The sequence below is a fragment of the Antennarius striatus genome, chromosome 18 (assembly GCF_040054535.1).
Source record: "Antennarius striatus isolate MH-2024 chromosome 18, ASM4005453v1, whole genome shotgun sequence".
Taxonomy (NCBI): Eukaryota; Metazoa; Chordata; class Actinopteri; order Lophiiformes; family Antennariidae; genus Antennarius; species Antennarius striatus.
The window spans coordinates 4,855,211-4,877,539 of NC_090793.1; the positions used below are offsets into that span (position 1 = coordinate 4,855,211).

The 22,329-nt window shown below is 45.5% G+C and overlaps 1 long non-coding RNA gene across 1 annotated transcript in view; it reads right to left on the reverse strand.

Annotated features, from left to right (window-relative positions):
- Positions 1-1,862: 1,862 nt before the first annotated feature.
- LOC137611881 (uncharacterized) overlaps positions 1,863-22,329 on the reverse strand; it is a 42,666-nt gene continuing 22,199 nt past the window's right edge. The window contains exon 3 of the long non-coding RNA XR_011038794.1: positions 1,863-3,517. This is a non-coding gene — a long non-coding RNA (uncharacterized lncRNA). The remainder of the gene's footprint in view (positions 3,518-22,329) is intronic.

Here is a 22,329-nt window from a genome sequence, read left to right on the forward strand (position 1 = left end):
ATGAGGAGGAGGAGTATAGATGCTTGGTTAGGGACTTTGTTGACTGGTGTCACAGCAACAGCCTGCAGCTCAACACCTTGAAATATAAAGAGCAGGTCATTGACTTCAGGAGGGACAGATCCCAACCTAGACCAGTTCCGATAGGAACGGAAGAGGTGGACATTGTATTGTACGTTGTACAGCTGTACAAGAAAGCACAGAGCAGGATGTACTTTCTAAGGAGGCTGAGGGCATTCGACATCTGCAGAAAACTCCTGTGTATGTTCTATCAGTCTGTGGTCGCCAGCATCCTGTCGTACGCTGTGGTGTGTTGGGGAGAAAGCGTGACTAAAGTGGATCTCTCCAGGCTGGAAAAGCTGATCAGGCAGGCAAGCTCATTGATCGGGATGAAGCTGGACCCTCTGGCAATGGTGGCAGAGAAGAGAACCTTGGACAAACTGCTGGACATCATGGACAATGTCAACCACCCTCTGCACACCGTTACCAACAACCAGAGAAGCCTGAGCAGCCAGAGGCCGTGCCTCTCAACATGCAGGATGAACAGACTTGAGAACTCCTTCATCCCCCGAGCCATTAAACTGCTCAACTCCTCTCTGGGGGAGATGAAGAAGAAGAGAGTCCACATGAGAGCTGAGGGATGACACAAACAATGCACCAAAAACAATACAAACACTATAGACACTTCACTATACTCATACTTAACCAGGCCTGTTTATTTTTATGTCTATTCCTATTTATGATTTTCTATTTGTATATTCTTGATGGGTTATTTATTACTATTTCTATTTGGTGTTGTACTACTTTCAATATGCTGGTTCTTTGTGCGTGCTTTTTCTGTGCTTTGTGTACTCACTGTGCTGTGTGTAGTGCAATGGAGAAGTTAATTTCCCTGACGGAACCTCCTTAAGGGATCAATGAAGTTCTACTCAACTCCGTAATCTCTACTCCTTGTGCATAAGATCAAAGGAAATGGAATGTCTTTATTGTTCATTTAACTTTTACTGAAAATGCACAATGTTTATTTAGAATTTAAGGGTTTATTACAGAATGTTCGTTTCCATCCATCCATTCATCCATTTTCGAAAATATGAAATGACCATAATCCTCCCATCATCAACCGCTTTTCATCCTTGCTAGGGTGTTGCTGGAACTTATCCCAGAAGGCTATAGGTGAGTGGTTGGGTATACTCCAGATGCGTCACCAGCACATTACAAGCTTTGTTCATATTTTGAATAAGTATAATTTTGACAGGATATATTTTATGCAGGACAAAAATTTTATGCATTTTGGAATAATACTGTATCACATCTGTTTAATTTCATATTCATTTCAAAAAAATGTTTAATATGAGTTTTTCACATTGTGTTTGACCCATAACCTAAAGTGTCCTGAGTTTTCTCTAACTGTGAGATCAGGTTTGAGACTCAGTAACATATTTTTATTTGGTGAGAGCTTGAGCACTGGAGCGAAAGTTTGTACTAATGCCAATACTGCTTTTCTTTTTTACATCCCACTTCAAATTGGGGATGTATTGTAATTGTCAGCGTTTGTGTGTTCGTCTGTTAGTCAGGTAGTCCAGCAGTCCCCAACCTTTTTGCGCCACAGACCGGTTTCATCTCAGACAATATTTTCACGGACCGGTCTTCATTTGCTCGATAATCGTTAATGACACCAGGACAGCTGTAGTCTAATAATAAATCATGCACAGTGGTTTTATGTGAAATGCAGACATCAACAAACTTTTTTTTTCATGAATTGATAATCAACATCTGTGTAAACGGAATAATTAAGAAATAATTATATTAAAAACTCAATTCAATTGACTTCACTGATGAGGTTTATTTTGAAATATAGCAATTTACAAACAGTGCATTCAATGAAGGAGAAATAGTGAGCATTTCCAATAAAAGGGTGAACAAGTGAATCAAATAATAATAGTAACAAAATGAGAATTAGTGGTTGGGGACCGCTGATTTGGGGTAATGTGAGACATTGACACGTGAAGTGTGTTCAGTACGTCCGGTCTACTCCGCAGGTTGATTTTCTTTACGGTCACAAAGACAGGAGGATGGAAATGGATACAGGGTTTACGATACTTTTTGGGCGATCTCAGGATAATCTACATTGACTGGAGTATTTGTGGGCGCATAACTCAGGGGTAATGGCTTCAAACCTGTCACGTGAACGAGCCCTATCAAGCAGGACAGACGCACTCATTCGTCTGTGCGTTGTTTTGCACAGATGTCACTTTTGAAAATAAATCATCTTTAGACTGGTAATCAATAAAAAACATGAAGTCAAACGTTCTGTGCCGCCCGGTACTTAATGTCCCGCGACCCGGTGGTTGGGGACCACTGACGTAGACGGATGTAACAAAGAATCAGGTACTTTTCCAAAATAAAACATCTTCCAGACTCAGAAATAAATAAAATGGAATATGTAAATTAGTTTTTTCTTTCTTATTGGCCCAGTACCAAGTGACCCATGGGCTGGTTCCGGTCTGCGGCCCGGGGGTTGGGGGCCACTGCGTTAGTCCATTCGTCCGTCTATCATCCGTTAGTTAGTCCACTAAATATCTTCACAACCGTTGCAGATAGCAAGATGAAACAAAAAGCACATTACTCCTTCTCCTGGCCTTCATCTTTGTGACTGAGAATGTCAATGGGTGCTGAAGGAAATTTTAATTTCATTGTTCAGGTCTTTACATGGGAAAAGCAATTAAATCCTTTGGTCATCCTCTCACCCTTAGTTTTCTTCTCCAGGGTTGTTGTTCTGGTTTATTGCTCAGGTTTATTGCATATGAAATACTGATAACATTCCAAGACCTTCTAACCTTTAAGGTTAGAAGAACATTTGGTGAAATCCTTCCACAGGATTAACTCCCCCACACACACACTTGGTTCTTTTGTTTAACTGTAAATGAGGTCTGCTCACAGGATACAATCAACACTTGCTAAATAACCTCAGTTTCCCAGCCTTTGAAGATGTAGTTTAGGGACCCTGAGGTTATCATGCATTCACCATTTGTCTGTTTCACTGTCCCTTCAACATTTGTTTCTTAGACTGTCCCTTTGAATTTAATTGCATTCCTGTAAAAGAGTCATGTGACATCATGCCTGTCTTCAACAGTATAAATACCCCTGTCTTGAGATAAGGATTTGTCGTTCTCGTAAAGCATTCATCCTTGTTCTGTAGTATTGGAAAACGACCCGCAGCTCTGTAAGTAAAGTACCGTGAACTTCCAACCATCGTCTCAAGAGTCATCTGTATGCCCTGATCATCTAACGAACGCGCTGCGGAGCTAGTAGGTTGGACTCCGCTTCAGTGCTTTTAAGCAATGCTTTAAATGATACCACGTAGGGGATCCTTTGACCTGCAACTGCAGTGGAAGTGGCTCTTACGACCTCGTACGGACCCTCCCATCGGGGAATGTTCCACTTCCGTCTGAACACCTTTATGTACACCAAGTCTCATGGTGTCACTGAAAGGTGGATTCTCCTCACGGTCAGCGTATGCCTGTAATGAGATAACACGAGCAGAGATGGATGTTTGGATGTTAGTCATTTGTCTGACATACGATTTAACGTCATTTGTCAAAATATCAAGAGGAGGTCCCTTAGCTGTTTTTCTTTTAAGAAGAAGAAGAAGCAGAACTTTATTAATCCCCTTTTACGGGGAAATTACTGTTTTCACTCTCTTTTTTACATGATTTTTTGTGTTACATGCAGGATATACAGAAATACAGTGTATTTGTGCAGGCCCCTGAAGGTGTCCTTCTGATGTCCAAAATAATCTGCTTTGCAAATTTCCAGCTCTATTTTCTTTAATCATGTTTTTCAGAGGCTGGACAATATCAGAATATCCATCAACCCATTCTGAACTGTACCCAGTCATTCCCAGAAATGTCATCAGTGGTTGGCATGGCAGCTTTTGACACCGCCTTCAACTGGGAGGAAGAAACTGATCGCGTCCCTTCTTTGATTAATCTACCCAGGTACTCTACCTGATCCATGCAGTACTGTAATTTTCTCTTGTGAGGCTTTGTGGCATGCGCGTGTACGTATAGGATTGATTTCTGTACGTAAATGCAAAAAGATGCCTGCTGACAGGACTTAGAAGTGCACTAAAGAATGCAGAACACAAATCAATTGCAGTGAACCACTTAGCATTGGGTGGGACATTTGACAGCAAAATTTTGAGGATTTGGAACCTCAGCAGAGAAGTCCTCAATTACTTCAATCAATGCACGTAAGTCATGCACTAAACAGTACTTTTTTAAAATTTGTTTTTAACACTGGTAAGATTAGTTCACACTTTTTGCTTCAAGAACCATAGGTCCTAAGTGTTTAGGCTCATGACCTGGATTTACAAGTATGTTACATTCATTCATTCATTCATTTTCCAACCCGCTTAATCCGCTAACGCAGGTCGCGGGGTAGCCAGTGCCTATCCTGGCAGTCTCAGGGCGTGAGGCGGGGGACACTCCGGGCACGACGCCAGTGTACCGCGGAGCCACATAGAAACAAACAACCAATCACACACACACTCACTCCTATGGTCAATTCGGGACCGGCCAATTAACCTGAAGCGCATGCTTTTGGAGGTGGGAGGAAGCCGGAGAACCCGGAGAGAACCCACGCAGACACGGGGAGAGCATGCGAACTCCGCACAGAGCGGGACTCGAACCCGGGTCCGCCGTTGTGAGGCAGCAGCGCTAACCACTGCGCCATTTTTATGTACCTCCATCGCAGCTCCCTGTTTTCCCAATATTATGTAACCGGACGGAATCTCAAACCTTTTTCGGTTGATCATTAACCCAACTGTTTGGTCTGGCTTTAGATCCATCTTTAAAAATTTAAGTGTACAATGTTTTGGGCATGTTTTGTTTTTTTTTGTCCCTGAGAATCCAACGAATCGAACATATTGTCCTGATCTTGGGAGGTGTTGCGAGTCGGCCTGGCCCGCACAGGTGTAAGCAGCACCTGAATCCGCCATCATCTCCATGGGCCTTCCCGCTAATTTAACCTGCAGTATCGGTTCTTCATCAGGGCGTGATGTAACAGCCAGCTGATGACCCCTCCCCCCTTAGGATCCTAAAGGCCCCCCTAGTACCCAGCAGGAGGTCTCTGCCAGGGGTTCACAGGTCCCCAAAAACTCTGGTAAAAACTGTTGGTAATTGTTCCGTCCTTGCATGTTTTGCCAAGATCCAGCATAACGAGGTGCTTTGCCATTGTTGCGGAAGTGTCCCACTTTTCCACAATTATAGCATCTATGTGGTCCCATCTTAGGATTGTACATTTGTCTTGCTGTCATTCCTTTGCGCCTCATCCCATTGTAGGATCTACCCAGACTGGAGACTACATATGTACCACTTGGAATAAATATAGAACTTTTCGGATCGGTATCTGAGAAGCATCTCTTCATTTCTGTCCTTGGGTTAGAAAAATCTGCAAAATAGCTCATTCTCTATCGCGCTTTTGAACACGTTTAGATTTTTTATCCTTTGGTTTATAGTTTTTTATCAAAGCCTCCATCTCTCTACATTGATCAAAGTCAAATGTACTATCCGCAGGCCAGGGAGACCGATTGCTTCACGTCTGCTTGCTTCATTTTTGAGAAACTTTATTTATTTCATCAGACAACAGTGGGTTCAGTTTACTGAGAATCCCCACTGCAGTCCATCTCTGCGATTCAGACCCCATGATTCACACAGCACAGACAATGTAAGCAGTTATTTAGTGTTGTAAAATGTGTATATGTATATGATAATGAATGGAAGATAAGCAGTTATGTTCATGCAGAATCTTCATGACCTCAATACTTCCTGGGGCCATTTTTCCAAGTGCTGGATGATTTGACACAAACACACACACAGATCTATTGATGCAATACAGATCTTTGGTTCTATGAAATGATATTATTTTATTATTTTATTGTATTATTTTATTGTATTAAAAACTTTCCACCACAATAGAAAGACGAGGGAGATGGTCAGTGTAAGACCATAGATCAGACCTACTGCTTTGATCTATGAATGTAGGTCAGAGCACTAGCTTTCATCTTTGACTTATGCAAGTAGGTCAGGGTAAATTTTGAATCCAGGGGTGTCGCAGGATGTGCAGTCTCTGACTGCATTGGTTCTTGTTTTGATTTTGTACAACTACTGAAAACTAAGTTGGAGTCTTATTTGGTTCCACTGTTCTGGCACTGTCACTGCTCCAGGGCTTTCCAGGTCTTTACTTTGTGTTGCAGGTCCACAGCTGAGCGGGATCATCATCAAGTAACTGGGAACACCTGGTCGGTGCTCCCAGGTTATTTAACCCCGCCTGCCAATTCACCGGTGTGTCACTTTTCTTAGCAGACAGTCCAGTGGAAGACTTGGAGGATAATTGTGTTTTTGATTACTGTCACGTTGCTTTATTGTATAGATTTTTTATTTTTTTATATAATAAACCTTTGTTATCTTTTCAAGCCACCCGCCGTACATCTCCTTTTGTTTGTTGTAGTCTACGAGCCAGCCGTAACAACTCGGGGGCTTGTCCGATTCAAATACCAGGATAAGTTGGTATGTTCTCTTTTGGTTCATTTCGGATATGTACCTGTTGGGGTGAGTTAGGGAGCGGTCGCCCTGATAGGTTTAGCAGTGTTTCCCTTTTGGGAATCAAACCCAGGGGATTTGTAGTGTTGGGGTACAGCGGCTGGAGGTCCTCTTTCCCTTTTCCTAAATTCACTCAGGGGCACATCCGTGGTTCCGGGGTGGTGGCCAGTTTATCTAGTCGCTTCTCTCGGGCCAGCAGGCTACAGTGTATAAGTACCCGCATCTACGCCCCATGAAGATGGGGGAAGTTATTTAGGTAGATTTTGCTGAAGTGAGTGACTCATTCCACCGTATGTTTTTTTATTTTCACTCACGCTGGTGGGCCTGGCACACAACATCTTGTTGTCCTATAAATAATAGGAAATAATGGAAGACATGGTAAAAGTATTTGTGGAGGCTCCATCTGAGTGTACGAAAGATCAGCTGTTTAAGATTGCTGAGTATTATGAAGCTGACGTGGGTGATGAAAGAGTTAAGGAGACAGTAAAAGCTCACTTAAAAATCAAGCTATTGAAAAGCGGGTTTTTTTGGCTCTGCTGTGTCTGTACGTCCTGCCTCATCTCCATTGCCAGGAGTGGGCCCTGGTTTGTCCTTCAAGCAGCAGAAGGAGTTGTTGACGTTGTGGATGTCTTTAGAAAAGGAAAGGAAGGTTGCTTTGGAGAGGTTGAAGCAGGAGACAGAGCATGTAAGGCTGGACCTGCAGAGGCAGAAGTTGATTCTGGTACATGAAAGTAAAGTGGCAGCTGACATTTTAAGTGACGTTCCGTCTCTTGCGAGTGTTGACTCACGTACGGTGGACGATTCGGATGATTTGCGGCTTGTTCCCAAATTCAATGAGCAGGATCCTGACACCTTTTTCTCTTATTTAAATGTTTGGCTGAGGCAAGGGGATGGCCGGATTCGGCCTGCATGCCAATACTGCAGTGCCCATTGACTGGTAGAGCTCAGGAGGATTTCTCTGCTCTGACTAATAGCGACAGCCAGAATTATACTGTGGTGCAATCTGCTGTTCTCAAGGCATATGAGCTGGTGCCGGAAGCTTATCACCAACGGTTTAGGAATTGGAGAACAGGGGATAAATCCCATTTGGAGTTTGCTCGTGATTTGTCCATCCATTTTGATAGTTGGTGTACTGCTGCAGATGTTGACTCCTATGGCGCTCTGCGTGAGCTAGTTATTTTGGAACAATTTAAAACTTCTGTTCCAGAGTACATCGCAATGTACATTTGTGAACAAGCAGCTGCATTGGCCGATGACTGTGTACTGACGCATGGCGTAGAACGTGGGACTTTGGGTGCACAAAGTGGGGATCGTTACAAGAAGTGTCCCCCTGCCGGTGTATTGTTTCGTCGTCCTGTAATCAATGAGTGCGGTGCGAGTGAGTCCGACAAGGATTGTAACTATTGCCATGAACGTGGGCACTGGATAAGGGTCTGTCATAAATTGAGATCTAAGCAAGACAGTACTCGGGGTGAACCCAAGTCTGCCATGTTTGTTGCACCAGCCTTGAAACAGGTGTTGCAGTCTACAGGTGAAGGTATGCATGCGCAGGTGTGGAGTCCAGAGCTGCTGTCCTGCATGCCTTTCATTGCTGAGGGTTTTGTTTTATTAGTAGGAGGTAATGTTAAAGTCCGCATAAAAATCTTGCATGAAACTGGTTCAATTGCATCTTTTATTTTAGCATCAGCTTTGCCATTCACAGAGGACTCTTACATGGGTTCTCACATCACGGTACTTGGGATGGGGTTAAATGCTTTGCAAGTGCCTAAAATAGTGCTGTCCTGTGATCTCTTTCAGGGTAAGGTGACGGTGTGCACCCAGCCCTGCCCAACAATGGAATTACCATGATTTTGGGTAATGGTGTGGCAGGAGCTCAGGTGTGGGCAAATGTTGCACCTCCCACCATTGCTGTGTTGCTGCCCCTGTTAGGAAGTGAACCTGATAAGCATGAAACTGCATGTCCTGAAGTGCTTGGCGTGTGTGCTGTAACATGCACTACGGAGAAACCACGTTTACAAGAGGCAGATTCCACCGAGGTTTCTTTGTTACAACATGAGGTGATTAGTCCTGATGTACTTTGGTCTATTTCTCGCAGTGAGCTGGTGTAGGAGCAACAAGCTGATGGTTCATTGGCAGGTCTATTGAAGATGGTTTGCCCACTGGCTGAGGTGGGAAATCATGCTTTTTGTTATTTCAAGCAGAATGGGATACTAATGAAAAAGTGGATGCCTGTGGGGGCGAAGTTCGTTGGTAAGCCTGTGTATCAGGTGGTTGATTTCGAAGTGTGGTACTGCGGATATCTCATGATGAGTTGGGCATCAAGAAGACAGATGACCGCATTTTGAGATATTTCTTTTGGCCAGGGCTTAAAAAGGATGTCGTTGCATATGTTAAATCATGCCATACGTGCCAGATCACCAGTAAACCAAATCAAAGGCTAAAGCCTGCTCATTGACTATGTGAATGGTTTTCGTTATCGGCTTTATAAAGCTCAAGAACTGGCTAAAAACAATTTGAAGGCTGTGCAAGGCAAAATGAAGAGGTTTTTTGACCACAATGTTCAAATTAGTTTTTCTTCCAGGGGATCAAGTGCTTGCGTTACTGCCCATTGTAACTTCCCCATTTTAGGCTAAGTTTTCTGGCCCTTTTTCGGTGGTGAAGAAGGTGTCAGAACAGAATTATGATATAGCAACTCACAGTCGTAGATCGTCTACTCACCTCTGTCACGTGAATTTGTTGAAGCCATACTATGCTCGGGTACAGAGGTCAACCGTTCAGGACCAGCAGGTGGCTGATGTTGACACTACCTGCTCTGTGGGTTCTGTACCATCTAATGCAGGGGCAGGGCAAGGTGAGGAGGATGTGCTAGGACCCAGTGAAGCTGTGCTGTGTGGTCGTCTTAAAAATTCAGAGTCGTTGCAGAATATTGATGGGTTAATGAGTCATCTGCCGGGGTCTATGCGTACTCAAGTAGTGCAATTAATTAAGCGATATCCTTGCCTGTTTGGTGATACACGTACTCGCACACATCTGATTAAACATGATATAGATGTTGGGGATTGTAAACCTATTCAACAACAGTTTTATCGTGCTCGCCCAGACAAACGAAAACAAATTGATGCTGAGGTTAAATATATGTTGGATAATGGTATTGCAGCGTCATCCTGTTCTAGTTGGGCATCGCCTTGTTTACTCGTGCCTAAGTCTGACACACCAAGATTTTGTTTCAATTTCCGTAAGGTAAATAATGTAACTAAATAGGATTCCTTCCCACTTCCTCGGATAGAGGACTGTGTTGATGAAGTCGGGTCACCAGATGCCCAAACCACCTCAACTGACTCTTTTCCACATGAACGTGAAGCGGCTCTACTCTGAGCCCCTCAGCAGTGTTTTTCACCTTACCTCTAAGAGAGACACCAGCTATCTGCCTGAGAAAGCCCATTTCAGCCGCTTGTATCCGCGATCTCATTCTTTCGGTCATGACCCATCGCTCATGACCATAGGTGAGGGTAGGAACGAAGATTGAACAGTAGATGGAGAGCTTTGCCTCTCGGCTTAGCTCCCTCTTTGTGACAACAGTGCGGTGAAGCGACTGCAATACCGCTCCTGCTGCCCTGTCCAATCTCACGCTCCATTGTTCCCTTACTCGTGAACAGGACCCCAATGTACTTAAACTTCTTCACTTGTGGAAGAACCTCATCCCCCACTCGGAGAAGGCAGTCCACCGGTTTCCTGCTGAGGACCATGGCCTCAGATTTGGAGGTGCTAATCCTCATCCCCACCGATTCACACTCGGCTGCAAACCGGACCAGTGATGGCAGGTGCAGGTTACAGGCCAATGACGCAAACAGGACCACATCATCTGCAAAATGCAACAATGCAATCCTCAGGCCACCAAACTGTAACCCCTCCTCACCGTGACTACACCTCGATATCCTGTCCATGAAAATCACGAACAGAGTTGGTGATGAAGCGCAGCCCTGGCGAAGGCCAACGGCTTCTCGGAACAAGTCCGACTTACTGCCGAGAACCCGAACGCAGCTCTCACTTTAGGCGTACAGAGATTGGATGGCCCTGAAGACAGGCCCCCTCATTCCATACTCCCACAGTACCTCCCACAGTATATCCCTGGGGACCCGATCGTACGCCTTCTCCAAGTCCACAAAACACATGTAGACTGCATGGGCATACTCCCAAGCCCCCTCTAGGATCCCTGTGAGAGTAAAAAGCTGGTCCGTTGTTCCACGACCAGGACGGAACCTACATTGTTCCTCCTCAATCCGAGGTTCGACAATCGGCCGGACCGTCCTTTCCAGCACCTTTGAGTAAACTTTCCCAGGGAGGCTGAGGAGTGTGATGCCCCTGTAGTTGGCACACACCCTCTGGTCCCCCTTTTTAAAAAGAGGAACCACCACCCCAGTCTGCCACTCTTTCGGCACTGTCCCAGACTTCCACATAATGTTAAAGAGGCGTGTCATCCATGACAACCCCTCAACACCCAGAGCCTTCAGCATTTCCGGGCGAATCTCATCAACACCCTGGACTTTGCCACCGTGAAGTTGTTTAACTACCTCGGCGACTTCACCCGGAGAGATTGACTCGAATCCCCCATCATCCTCCAGCTCTGCCTCTGCAACAGAGGACAGACCGGATCCTCCTCCAGACGTTCCCAGTTCACCCGCACTATTTGTTTGGGCTTACCAGGTCCATCCAAAGGTTGCCTCCACCAACGGACCCAACTCACCACCAGGTGTTGATCACTTGACAGCTCTGCGCCTCTCTTCACCCAAGTGTCCAAAACACACGGTCGAAGGTCAGATGATACGATCACAAGGTCAATCATTGACCTCCGACCCAGGGTGCTCTGCTACCAGGTACACTTATGAGGATCCTTGTATTTGAACATGGTGTTAGTCATGAACAATCCGTGACTAGCACAGAAGTCCAACAACATAACACTGCTCGGGTTTAGATCAGGGAGGCCATTCCTCCCAATCACGCCCCTCCAAGTGTCTCCGTCATTCCCGACGTGTGCATTGAAGTCCCCCAGGAGAACAATAGAGTCCCCTGCAGGGATCCCTTAACGACCCAATTTAGGGACCCCAAGAAGGCTGAATAATCTGAACTGATATTTGGTGCGTACGCACAAATAACAGTCGGCGTTTTCCCTCCCACAGCCTTAAGGCGTAAGGATGCGACCTTCTCATCCACCGGGGTAAACTCCAACACAGCGGCGCTCAGCCGGGAACTTGTGAGTATCCCCACACCCGCCCTGCGCCTCACGCCTGAAGCAACTCCGGAGTAGAACAAGGTCCAACCCCTATCCAGGAGTTTGGTTCCAGAATCAAGGCTGTACGTGGAGGTGAGCCCCACCAGATCCAACTGGTAATGCTCCACCTCCAACACAAGCTCCGGCTCCATCCCCACCAGTGAGGTGACATTCCACGTCCCCAAAGCCAGCTTCTGCCGCCCGGGTCTGGTCCGTCATGACCCCCTGTCCTTACTGCCACCCATATGGCAGCGCACCTGACCCCATCGGTCTGCCCTGTAGGTGGTGGGTCCACAGGGGTGGGAAGAGTCCACATTGCCTTTTCGGGTTGAGCCCGGCCGGGCCCCGTGGCAGACCCGGCCAACATTACCAATAACTTGAGAACAGCTCATTGTAGCCCACAAAAGGGATTTGACACTTAACCTGCCATCATTCCTGATGCTGCAAAAACCAGACCAGTAGCTATTATTGGAGGAAGGACTTTTAATGAGAAAGTGTTCCTCTCCTGTTTCAGCTGGCCTGGACTGGGGTGTAGTGACCCAAGTCGTGGTACCTGTAGAGTATCGCCAGCAGGTATTGTCATTGGCCCATGACAATCCCTGGGCTGGTCATCTGGGCATATCCAAAACATACAATTGAGTGCTACAACATTTTTTTCTGGCCTAAATTAAAATCTGTGGTGGTCCAGTATTGCAGGTTTTGCCACAGTTGCCAGGTTGGGGGAAAGCCAAACCAAGCTATTCCACCTGCCCCTCTGCATCCAATCCCAGTAGTAGGGGAACCCTTCAGCCAAGATGACTGTGTGGGGCCTTTGCTGCGAAGTAAATCTGGTAACCAATATTTACTGACCATTATGTGTGCCACAACTCGATTCCCAGAGGCGATACCACTTCGTGCAATTACCACAAGGGCAATAGTCAAAGCATTGTCAAAGTTTTTTCCACTTTTGGTTTTCCTAAAACAGTCCAAGGATCTAATTTCCTCTCACGTATTTTCAAACAGGTGGTGGTGATATTAGGTATTACGCACAAGGTTTCCTCAGCACACCATCCACAATCGCAAGGTGCCTTGTAACGCTGGCATCAGACTCTGAAGTCAGTGTTACGTAAGTATTATTTAGAGAGTGGGAAGGACTGGGACGAGGGTGTTCCCTTTGCTTTGTTTGCACTTAGAGATGCTGTGTAAGAGTCTCTTGGTTTTAGTCCGGATGATTTAGTTTTCAGGCAAACTGTTCGGGTCCCTCTGCAGGTCCTGAAAGAGCAGGTGATGTCCTCAGATCCGGCCATTTAGTCCATCAATGTGCTAACGTATGTTAGTAAGTTTCGAGAGCGTCTACATCAGGCCTGCGCTCTAGCGAAGGAGGGACTTGGCACGTCCCAGCGCACCATGAAGGTTCATTATGATCGTGGCACTGTGGCGCGCTCGTTTAATGTTAGAGATCAAGTGCTGGCTCTTCTGCCAGTTCAAGGCTCATCACTGTCTGCCCGTTTTTCAGGTCTGTATACCATTGAGGGGAAGCTCAGCGACACCGACTACATCATTTGTTCACCTGACCGTAGACATAAGTGTAGAGTGTGTCACATCCACATGCTGAAGCTGTATCATATGAGACCTCAGTCAGAGGAGAGAGTCTCGCCCGACTCTGTTGTCCCTGTGTCCACGGTATATCGTTCAGACACTGATGAGGATGGTCTAGTGCTATGGAATGCTTTACAGCAATGCGCTAGGCTATCCAACTCAGAAATGTTGGCCGACTTACAATCTCACTTAAGCCACCTCAGTGATGAGCAATACATATTATTAAACTTAGTGATTATCCTACGATAATGTAGCCGCAAGAGGACACAAGCCAGTGTCTTATTGTGCCGGTCCCAAGTCCGGATGAATACAGAGGGTTGCGTCAAGAAGGGCATCTGGCGTAAAACTTTTGCCAAATCAAAGATGCGAATCTAACCTATGACTTCCATACCAGATTGGTCGAGGCCCGGGTTAACAATGACCGCCATCGGTGCTGTTGACCTACAGGGCGCCAGTGGAAATTGGATTACTGTTGTTCGAAGAAGAAGAGATGGGAAGTGCATTCGCACGAAGAAAGAGAAGAGGAGCGCCAACAGTATAGGACTAAGAATAGGGACGTTAAATGTTGGAACTATGACAGGAAAAGGTAGAGAGTGGGTTGACATGATGCAAAGGAGGAAGGTAGACATACTGTGTGTCCAGGAGACCAGGTGGAAATGTAGCAAGGCTACCATCTTGTTAGGAATGTCCTGGAGATAAAAAGAGTGCCGGATAGAGTGATGAGTCTGAAGCTAGAAATAGAAGGTGTGATGTTCAACGTTGTTAGTGGGTATGCTCGACAGGTAGGATGTGAGCTGGAGGAGAAGGAGAAATTCTGGTTGGACTTTGAAGTGATGCAGAGCATGCCTAGAAGTGAGAGAGTTGTCATTGGTGCAGACTTCAATGGACATGTTGGTGCAGGTAACAGAGGTGATGAGGAAGTGATGGGCAGGTTTGGTATCCAGGAGAGGAACGCAGAAGGACAGATGGTAGTTTACTTTGCAAAAAGAATGGAAATGGCTGTAAGGAATACTTTCTTCCAAAAGAGGCAGGAACATAGGGTGACCTATAAGAGTGGTGGTAGGAGCACACAGGTAAACTACATCTTGTGTAGATGGTGTAACCTGAAGGAGATCAGTGACTGCAAAGTAGTGGTAGGCGAGAGTGCAGCCAAACAGCATAGGATGGTGGTGTGCAGGATGACTCTGGTGGTGAGGAAGATGAAGAGGGCAAAGGCAGAGCAGAAGACGAAATGGTGGAAGCTAAAAAAGGAAGAGTGTTGCATGACTTTTAGGAAGGAGTTAAGACAGGCTCTGGGTGGCATGGAGGTGCTTCCAGATGACTGGAAAACTACAGCTAATGTGATCTGGGAGACAGGTAGGAGAGTACTCGGTATGTCATCTGGAAGGAAAGTAGATAAGGAGACTTGGTGGTGGAATAAGGAGGTACAGGATTGTATACAGAGAAAGAGGTTAGCTAAGAGGAAGTGGGACACTGAGAGGACTGAGGATAGTAGACAGGAGTACAGGGAGATGCAGCGTAAGGTGAAGGTAGAGGTAGCAAAGGCCAAACAAGAAGGTTATGATGACTTGTATGCTATGTTGGACAGTAAGGAGGGAGAGACTGAACTATACCGGTTAAGGATAGGGACGGAAGTCTATTGACAGGTGCCAGTAGTGTGATGGGAAGATGGAAAGAGTACTTTGAAGAGTTGATGAACGTGGAAAATGAGAGAGAACAAACACTAGAAGAAGTGACTGTTGTGGACCAGGATGTAGCAAAGATTAGCCAGGATGAAGTGAGGAGGGCACTGAAGAGGATGAAGAGTGGAAAGGCAGTCGGTCCTGATGATATACTTGTAGAGGTTTGGAAGTGTCTAGGAGAGGTGGCAGTAGAGCTTCTGACTGGGTTGTTCAACAGGATCTTAGATAGTGAGTAGATGCCTGAGGAGTGGAGGAGAAGTGTGTTGGTGCCCATTTTTAAGAACAAGGGAGATGTGCAGAGTTGTGGCAATTACAGAGGATTAAAGCTGATGAGCCATACAATGAAGTTATGGGAAAGAGTAGTGGAAGCTAGACTAAGGGCAGAAGTGAACATTTGTGAGCAGCAGTATGGTTTCATGCCAAAAAAAAGTACTACAGATGCAGTATTTGCTATGAGGATGTTGATAGGGAAGTACAGAGAAGGACAGAGGGAGCTGCATTGTGGTTTTGTAGATCTAGAGAAAGCTTATGACAGGGTGCCCAGAGAGGAACTGTGGTGTTGTATGAAGAAGTCTGGAGTGGCAGAGAAGTATGTTTGAGTGGTGCAGGACATATGAGGACTGTAAGACAGTGGTGAGGTGTGTTGTAGGTGTGACAGAGGAGATCAAGGTGGAGGTGGGACTGCATCAGGGATCAGCTCTGATCCCTGATCTTGTTCACTAGGGGATGGACAGGCTGACATACAAGGTTAGACAGGAATCTCCATGGACTATGATGTTTGCAGATGACATTGTGATCTGCAGTGAGAGCAGGGAACAGGTGGAGGAGAAGCTAGAGAGGTGTACAAGAAGCGTGTACAGGCAGGATGGAACCGGTGAAGAAAAGTGTCAGGTGTGATGTGTGATAGAAGAGTTTCACCTAAAATGAAAGGAAAGGTGTACAAAACTGTGGTGAGACCAGCGATGTCGTTTGGTCTAGAGACAGTGTCACTGATGAAAAGACAGGAGGCAGAGCTGGAGGTAGCAGAGATGAAGATCCTGAGGTTCTCTTTGGGAGTGACCAGGAAGGATAGGATCAGGAATGAGTACATCAGAGGGACAGCACAAGTTAGAGTTTTTGGAGATAAAGTCAGAGAAGCCAGACTGAGATGGTTTGGACATGTCCAGAGGAGAGATAGTGAATATATTGGTAGGAGGATTCTGAGTTTTGAACTGACAGGCAGGAGGCCTAGAGGAAGACCAAAAAGGAGGTTGGTGAAAGAAGACATGGAGGTAGTTAGTATGAGAGAGGAGGATGCAGAAGACAGGGTTAGATGGAGGCAATTGATTCACTGTGGCGACCCCTGGAGGGAAAAGCCGAAAGGAAAAGAAGACTGATGCATAGTTGCATCTGTGATCAACTGTAATATGAATTTCCCCTGTATAGCAAGCAAAGTACTGGATGGCCCATTTCTCATCACTTCATGAATAAGTCATCACCCACAAGTAAATGGAGCAAATTGGCACATCCATAGATATAGCCTATTGCTCAAAAGAAGGAATTCCTTTTGTGATGACGAGGATAAATACTTCACTGCACATAAAGTAGTCTTTCACTTCAGCGCCCTCAATAATTCTAGGGTGTATGACCCTCTTCTCCAAGGAATACTGATGCAGAGAAGATTCAGCAGCAAACAGCAACAGCATTGGAAATGATCCTGAGTGATGTCAATTGTTGTGACTTGGAGAAGACATAAACGTTCATCTGAGTTAGATTTAATTTCATATTATGTCCTATTTTTCCTAGAGTGAGGAAAAGAGGTGAAGAAGCGCACACAGGTAGGATGGAACGAGTGGAGAAAAGTGTCAGGTGTGATGTGTGATAGAAGAGTTTCAGCTAAAATGAAAGGTGTATAAAACTGTGGTGAGATCAGCAATGTTGTTTGGTCTAGAGACAGTGTTACTGAGGAAAAGACAGGAGACAGAGCTGGAGGTAGCAGAGATGAAGATGCTGAGGTTCTCTTTGGGAGTGACCAGGATGAATAGGATCAGGAATGAGTACATGTTAAGGTTCTGGAGATAAAGTCAGAGAGGCCAGACTGAGATGGTTTGGACATGTCCAGAGGAGAAATAGTGAATATATTGGTAGAAGGATCTTGAGTTTTAAACTGCCAGGCAGGAGGCCTAGAGGAAGACCAAAGAGGAGTTTTATGGATATAGTGAAAGAGGACATGAAGGTATTTGGTGTGAGAGAAGATGATGCAGAAGACAGGGTTACATGGAGCAAATCGATTCACTGTGGCAACCCCTGCGGGGAAAAGCCGAATGGAAAAGAAGATTATTTCCTATTTCATTTCAAACGAGAAAGTGGAAATCATAGAAAACGCAGAGTGGAGTGACCAACAACATCCACTCTGCCTTTTCTGCACTTTCCACCCTTCCGACATCAAACAGACTCCATTTTGTTTCTGAATGCAGGCCTCCTTTGTTTTGTTCTATATTTCCTGAGGTCCCTGCACATTAGCAGACATTCACTGCCACCTGAATTGAATTGTTTTATGTAGGAAGATATTTTAGACAATGTTATGATACAGAGGAGATATATTTGTGATTTACTTACTTATTATTAGCAAACAGTATATTTTAATTCAATTTTAATGTTCTGACCCTGTGGAGACATAATTAATACCCTCTATCACACACATTGTTAGTAGCAGGCATATACGTATATTTGTATACAGTAATCCCTCGTTACTCGCGATTAATGCATTCCGGGACTGCCCGTGAAACAAAATTCTGCGATATAGCGATCAAGTATTTATTTTGTTATTTACGGTAATTTAAACATCTATAAACCCTCCCCGTACTGATATTAAACCACCTTATATCTGTATTATCTTTGCCCACACTCTAATAGACTTGTAACACGCCCCGTTTCTTATGGCAGGCAAAGATGACGTACATGATATTCCTTGAATGGTCTTCATTTGGCGTCCAGCCTTAACAAGGAACAAACAAGAACTGACAACAATCTCCTGCTCGCACTCCTGCTCTCACATCATCTTCTCAGTCTTGTGAACACATGCAGAACATACATATGTCGGCCAGGGAAACACACACACACACACACACACACACACACACACACACACACACACACACACACACACACACACACACACACACACACACACACACACACACACACACACACACACACACACACACACACACACACACACACAGCCTGAATAAGCGAGAGACTTCTGTATATAGTGTGCACAGGCCTGTAGCACACACACACAGAAGGGGCCTGTAGGCATGCAGGTGATGGGGGGGGGGTGAGTGGCGGGCAGCTCCTTCTTGGTGTGTCTCCAATGAGAAACTGAGTCACTTTTTTTTTATCTTTCTATACTTCTAGAATTTATTACTGCCGTTAAATCACACTTTTTGTCTGCACAATACTGCCGCTCTCTTTGTGCTTCTGTGGGGAATATGCATGGAAGACAGGAAATCCAAAGGCCTGGAAATCCCAATTCAGAAACAGCTCACCACGGACATTGAACTCAATCTGGTCTATCTGCCACTCTCTCTCTCTCCCTCTCTCTCTCTCTCTCTCTCTCTCTCTCTCTCTCTCTCTCTCTCTCTCTCTCTCTCTCTCTCTCTCTCTCTCTCTCTCCTTTACTTGACCTACCTCTGTTCCCAGTGTAATTCTTTTTCCCAACCAACAGGTCAAGGCAAATGACCGCCTTCCAGAGCCTGCCCGGAGTTTCTTCCTCAATGAGGGAGGTTTTCCCCGCCACCGTCGCTTATGCTTGCTCTGGAGAGTATTGTTGGCTTCCTATCTGCTAACCGCTTTGAAATATCTTCAGATGTGATTAAGCGCTATATAAATAAAAGTTGATTGATTGGTTGAACTTATAAAGGGGTTAGTGCCTTGCTCAAGGGTGCCTCAGCAGTGCTTGGAAAGTGAACTGACACCTCCCACTGTCACCTCACACTCCGAAGTGACTGTGCGGGAGCCGGATTCGAACTGCCAATATTGCGATCATTGGACGACCCGCTCTACCAACTGAGCCACTGCTGACCCATATGAATGTACATCTTGTTTGTCTGTGCATGGCTCTTTCTACTGCCTGATCACCTCCTAGTGACAACTCTCCTTCAGTACTCGGCCACTGACCTGCTCCGGCTGTGCTCTCACATGCCTGGACCTGCGCCAGACGCACTCCTCCTCCACCCAAACATCACCTTCCAGCCCCGCCGGAGATACATCCACCGAGAGTCTCACCGGAATCTCCACTACAACAGATCAACAGCAACAAAGTCTATCTGGTCCAGTTCTCGACGCACTCCACGCTCCCCCAGCCGGACCGTCGACCACACCGAGTTTGCCCGTCTGGCTCGGTCGGCTAGCTCCACCACCAGCTGCGACAACATGGCACTCAACTTCGGTCTGCTCAACATCCGCTCACTAACGGGCAAGGGACAACTCATCCAGGACCTCATCACCGACCGTAAGCTAGACTTTCTTTGTTTAACCGAGAAATGGCAGCAGCCCGAAGACTTCACTCAGCTCATCGAATCCACTCCTGGTGGGTTTGTTTACACCTGTTGACTCCGTGGCTCTGGTCGGGGAGGAGGTCTCGCAATAATTCACCGCGAGAAGTGGAAAGTTTCACCTGTCCTTCAGCTCGTTTGAATCTACGGTCTGTCAGTTGTCTGGTCCCACTCCAACCATCATTGCCACAGTCTACCGCCCCCCTAAACCGAACTGTGACTTTTTAAATGACTTTGCTGCTTTCCTCACCCACCTATCCTCTCTCTCACCAAATATAATACTGATGGGTGATTTCAACATCCACGTGGACAAAATCGATCTGCCTCTTACCAAAGACTTCACAACCTTTTTGGAGAGTTTGGGATATCGGCAACATACCACAATTCCCACACATTCAAAAGGACACATTCTGGACCTAATTTGCTGCTCTGGTGTTGCCCCTCTTGACATTTCAGCAGATGAACTCCCCATAACTGACCACGTTCTTATTTCTTTTACTGTAAAACACACCTTCTCCTCTTCTAAAACACCACGTCTCATTTCATTCCGGAACATAATGAACATAAAACCTGCCACACTTAGCTCAGGTATCCATTCCTTGTACCCCACAGCAATCCACAACCTATCTACCCCTGATGATCTGGTTTCCTATTACAACAACAATCTTAATAATATTCTAAATTATCTTGCTCCATTAAAAACCAGATCTGTCTCTTTCTCCATGTCTTCTCCCTGGTTCACCTCCGATCTTTGTTTCAAGAAAGCCCAAGCTCGGCAACTTGAATGACTTTACAGGAAAACTGGTCTTACCATCTATAAAGAATTGTACAATAACCATGTCTTAAGCTACAAAGAGGCCATTGTCAACTCCAAAACCCAATACTTCAATGCAATTTCCTCCGGGATTATTAAAGTATCTATCTATCATCACCAGTATGATCACAGCCAATAAGGGAAACTCAAAGTCACTGTTCTCACTACTCAATAACATCACCAAACCTCAGGACTCTCTACCCCCTCGACTGAACACAACCTCCTTCTGCAACTCTATCATGACCTTTTTAAATGATAAAATCACAAATATCCACCTGGATGTTTTTGACAAAATCAAAAACTAACATCTTGGATCCATCCCTCACCTCAGCATCCCAGCCTCACATGCCTATACAATTTTTCTCTTCCTTCCAGTTACCCACTACATCAGAAATAACAAACTTCATCAGTAATGCTAAGAAATCCACCTGTCAACTGGACCCCTTACCCACACAATTTGTTAAAGCCTGTCTCCCCTCCTTGATCCCTCTTATCTCTGCCATCATTCACTCCTCTCTCACCACTGGAACTGTTCCTACTTTGGTCAAAACTGCTGCCATCACCCAATAATGAAAAAACCTCGCGCCAACCCCTCTGACTTCAACAACTTCCGTCCCATCTCCAATCTACCTTTTATTTCCAAAATTCTTGAAAAGAGCGTTGCCTCCCAACTTCACCCTCACCTCTCACACAATAACCTGTATGAACAGTTCCATTCTGGTTTCCCCTCAATCCACAGCACTGAAACTGTCCTAAATAAAATCACCAATGATCTTATGGCAGCTCATTCTGGATTCCTCACCATCCTCGTCCTCCTTGACCTGAGTGCAGCCTTTGATACCATCTGTCAATCCACCCTCCTCAACAGACTATCTCCTACTGGCATCACCCACAATCCATTAGCCTGGTTTTCATCTTACCTTTCTGGCTGCACTCAGTTCACTCGATTCAAGTCCGTTAAATCCTCCCCCACCCCTGTCACTTCAGGCTTGCCCCAGGGTTCAGTACTGAGGCCCCTTATTTTCATCATATACCTCCTTCCCCTTGGTAATATTTTTCGCAATATTCATTTCCACTGTTATGCTGATGACACCCAGCTCTGTCTCACCACTAAACTCTCGTCCACTCATCCGCCCACCTCCCTTACTGATTGCATCTCTGAAATAAAAATCTGGTTCACCCTAAATTTCCTTAAATTAAGCAACAATAAAACCAAGGTCCTCCTCATTGGTACCAAATCCACCATTGCCATAACAGACAGCTTTTCTCTCATCATCGATGATTCCACCGTCTCACCTTCTCCCCAGGTTAAGAGTCTGGGTGTCATCCTTGACAGCACATTATCCTTTCATTCACACATCAGCAACATCACCAGGTCTGCCTACTTCCACCTACGCAATATCAATTAGACAATTGATCCGCCCCTCCCTCACGCCCCACACTACTGCCATTCTTGTCCATAGTCTTGTCATCTCTCGACTCAACTATTGCAATTCTCTGCTATTTGGGCTCCCTCACAAATCCCTTCATAAATTATTATTATTATTATTTCTGATATTGTCCGACTTTCCCATTGCTCATACTTTGAATTTGTTCACACTGCAGATGAGGAGACTGCTCCTCAACCAAAAAAGAAAGCTCTGGCCTGACAGAGAAGGTGAAAGACGCATGACGTGAAGAACAGCATATGCTGCTGTTGGAGAGCCAATGGCTCAGGCTAGGAGAGGTACCTTAAGTCACTTTAAGATCTTCCTGTGTTTCATCATACTTAACATGCTTCATAACATTCGAGAATGGACTATTCAACATGCACAGCAAACAGGGAAGAGGGATTTGTTCAAGGCCCTCC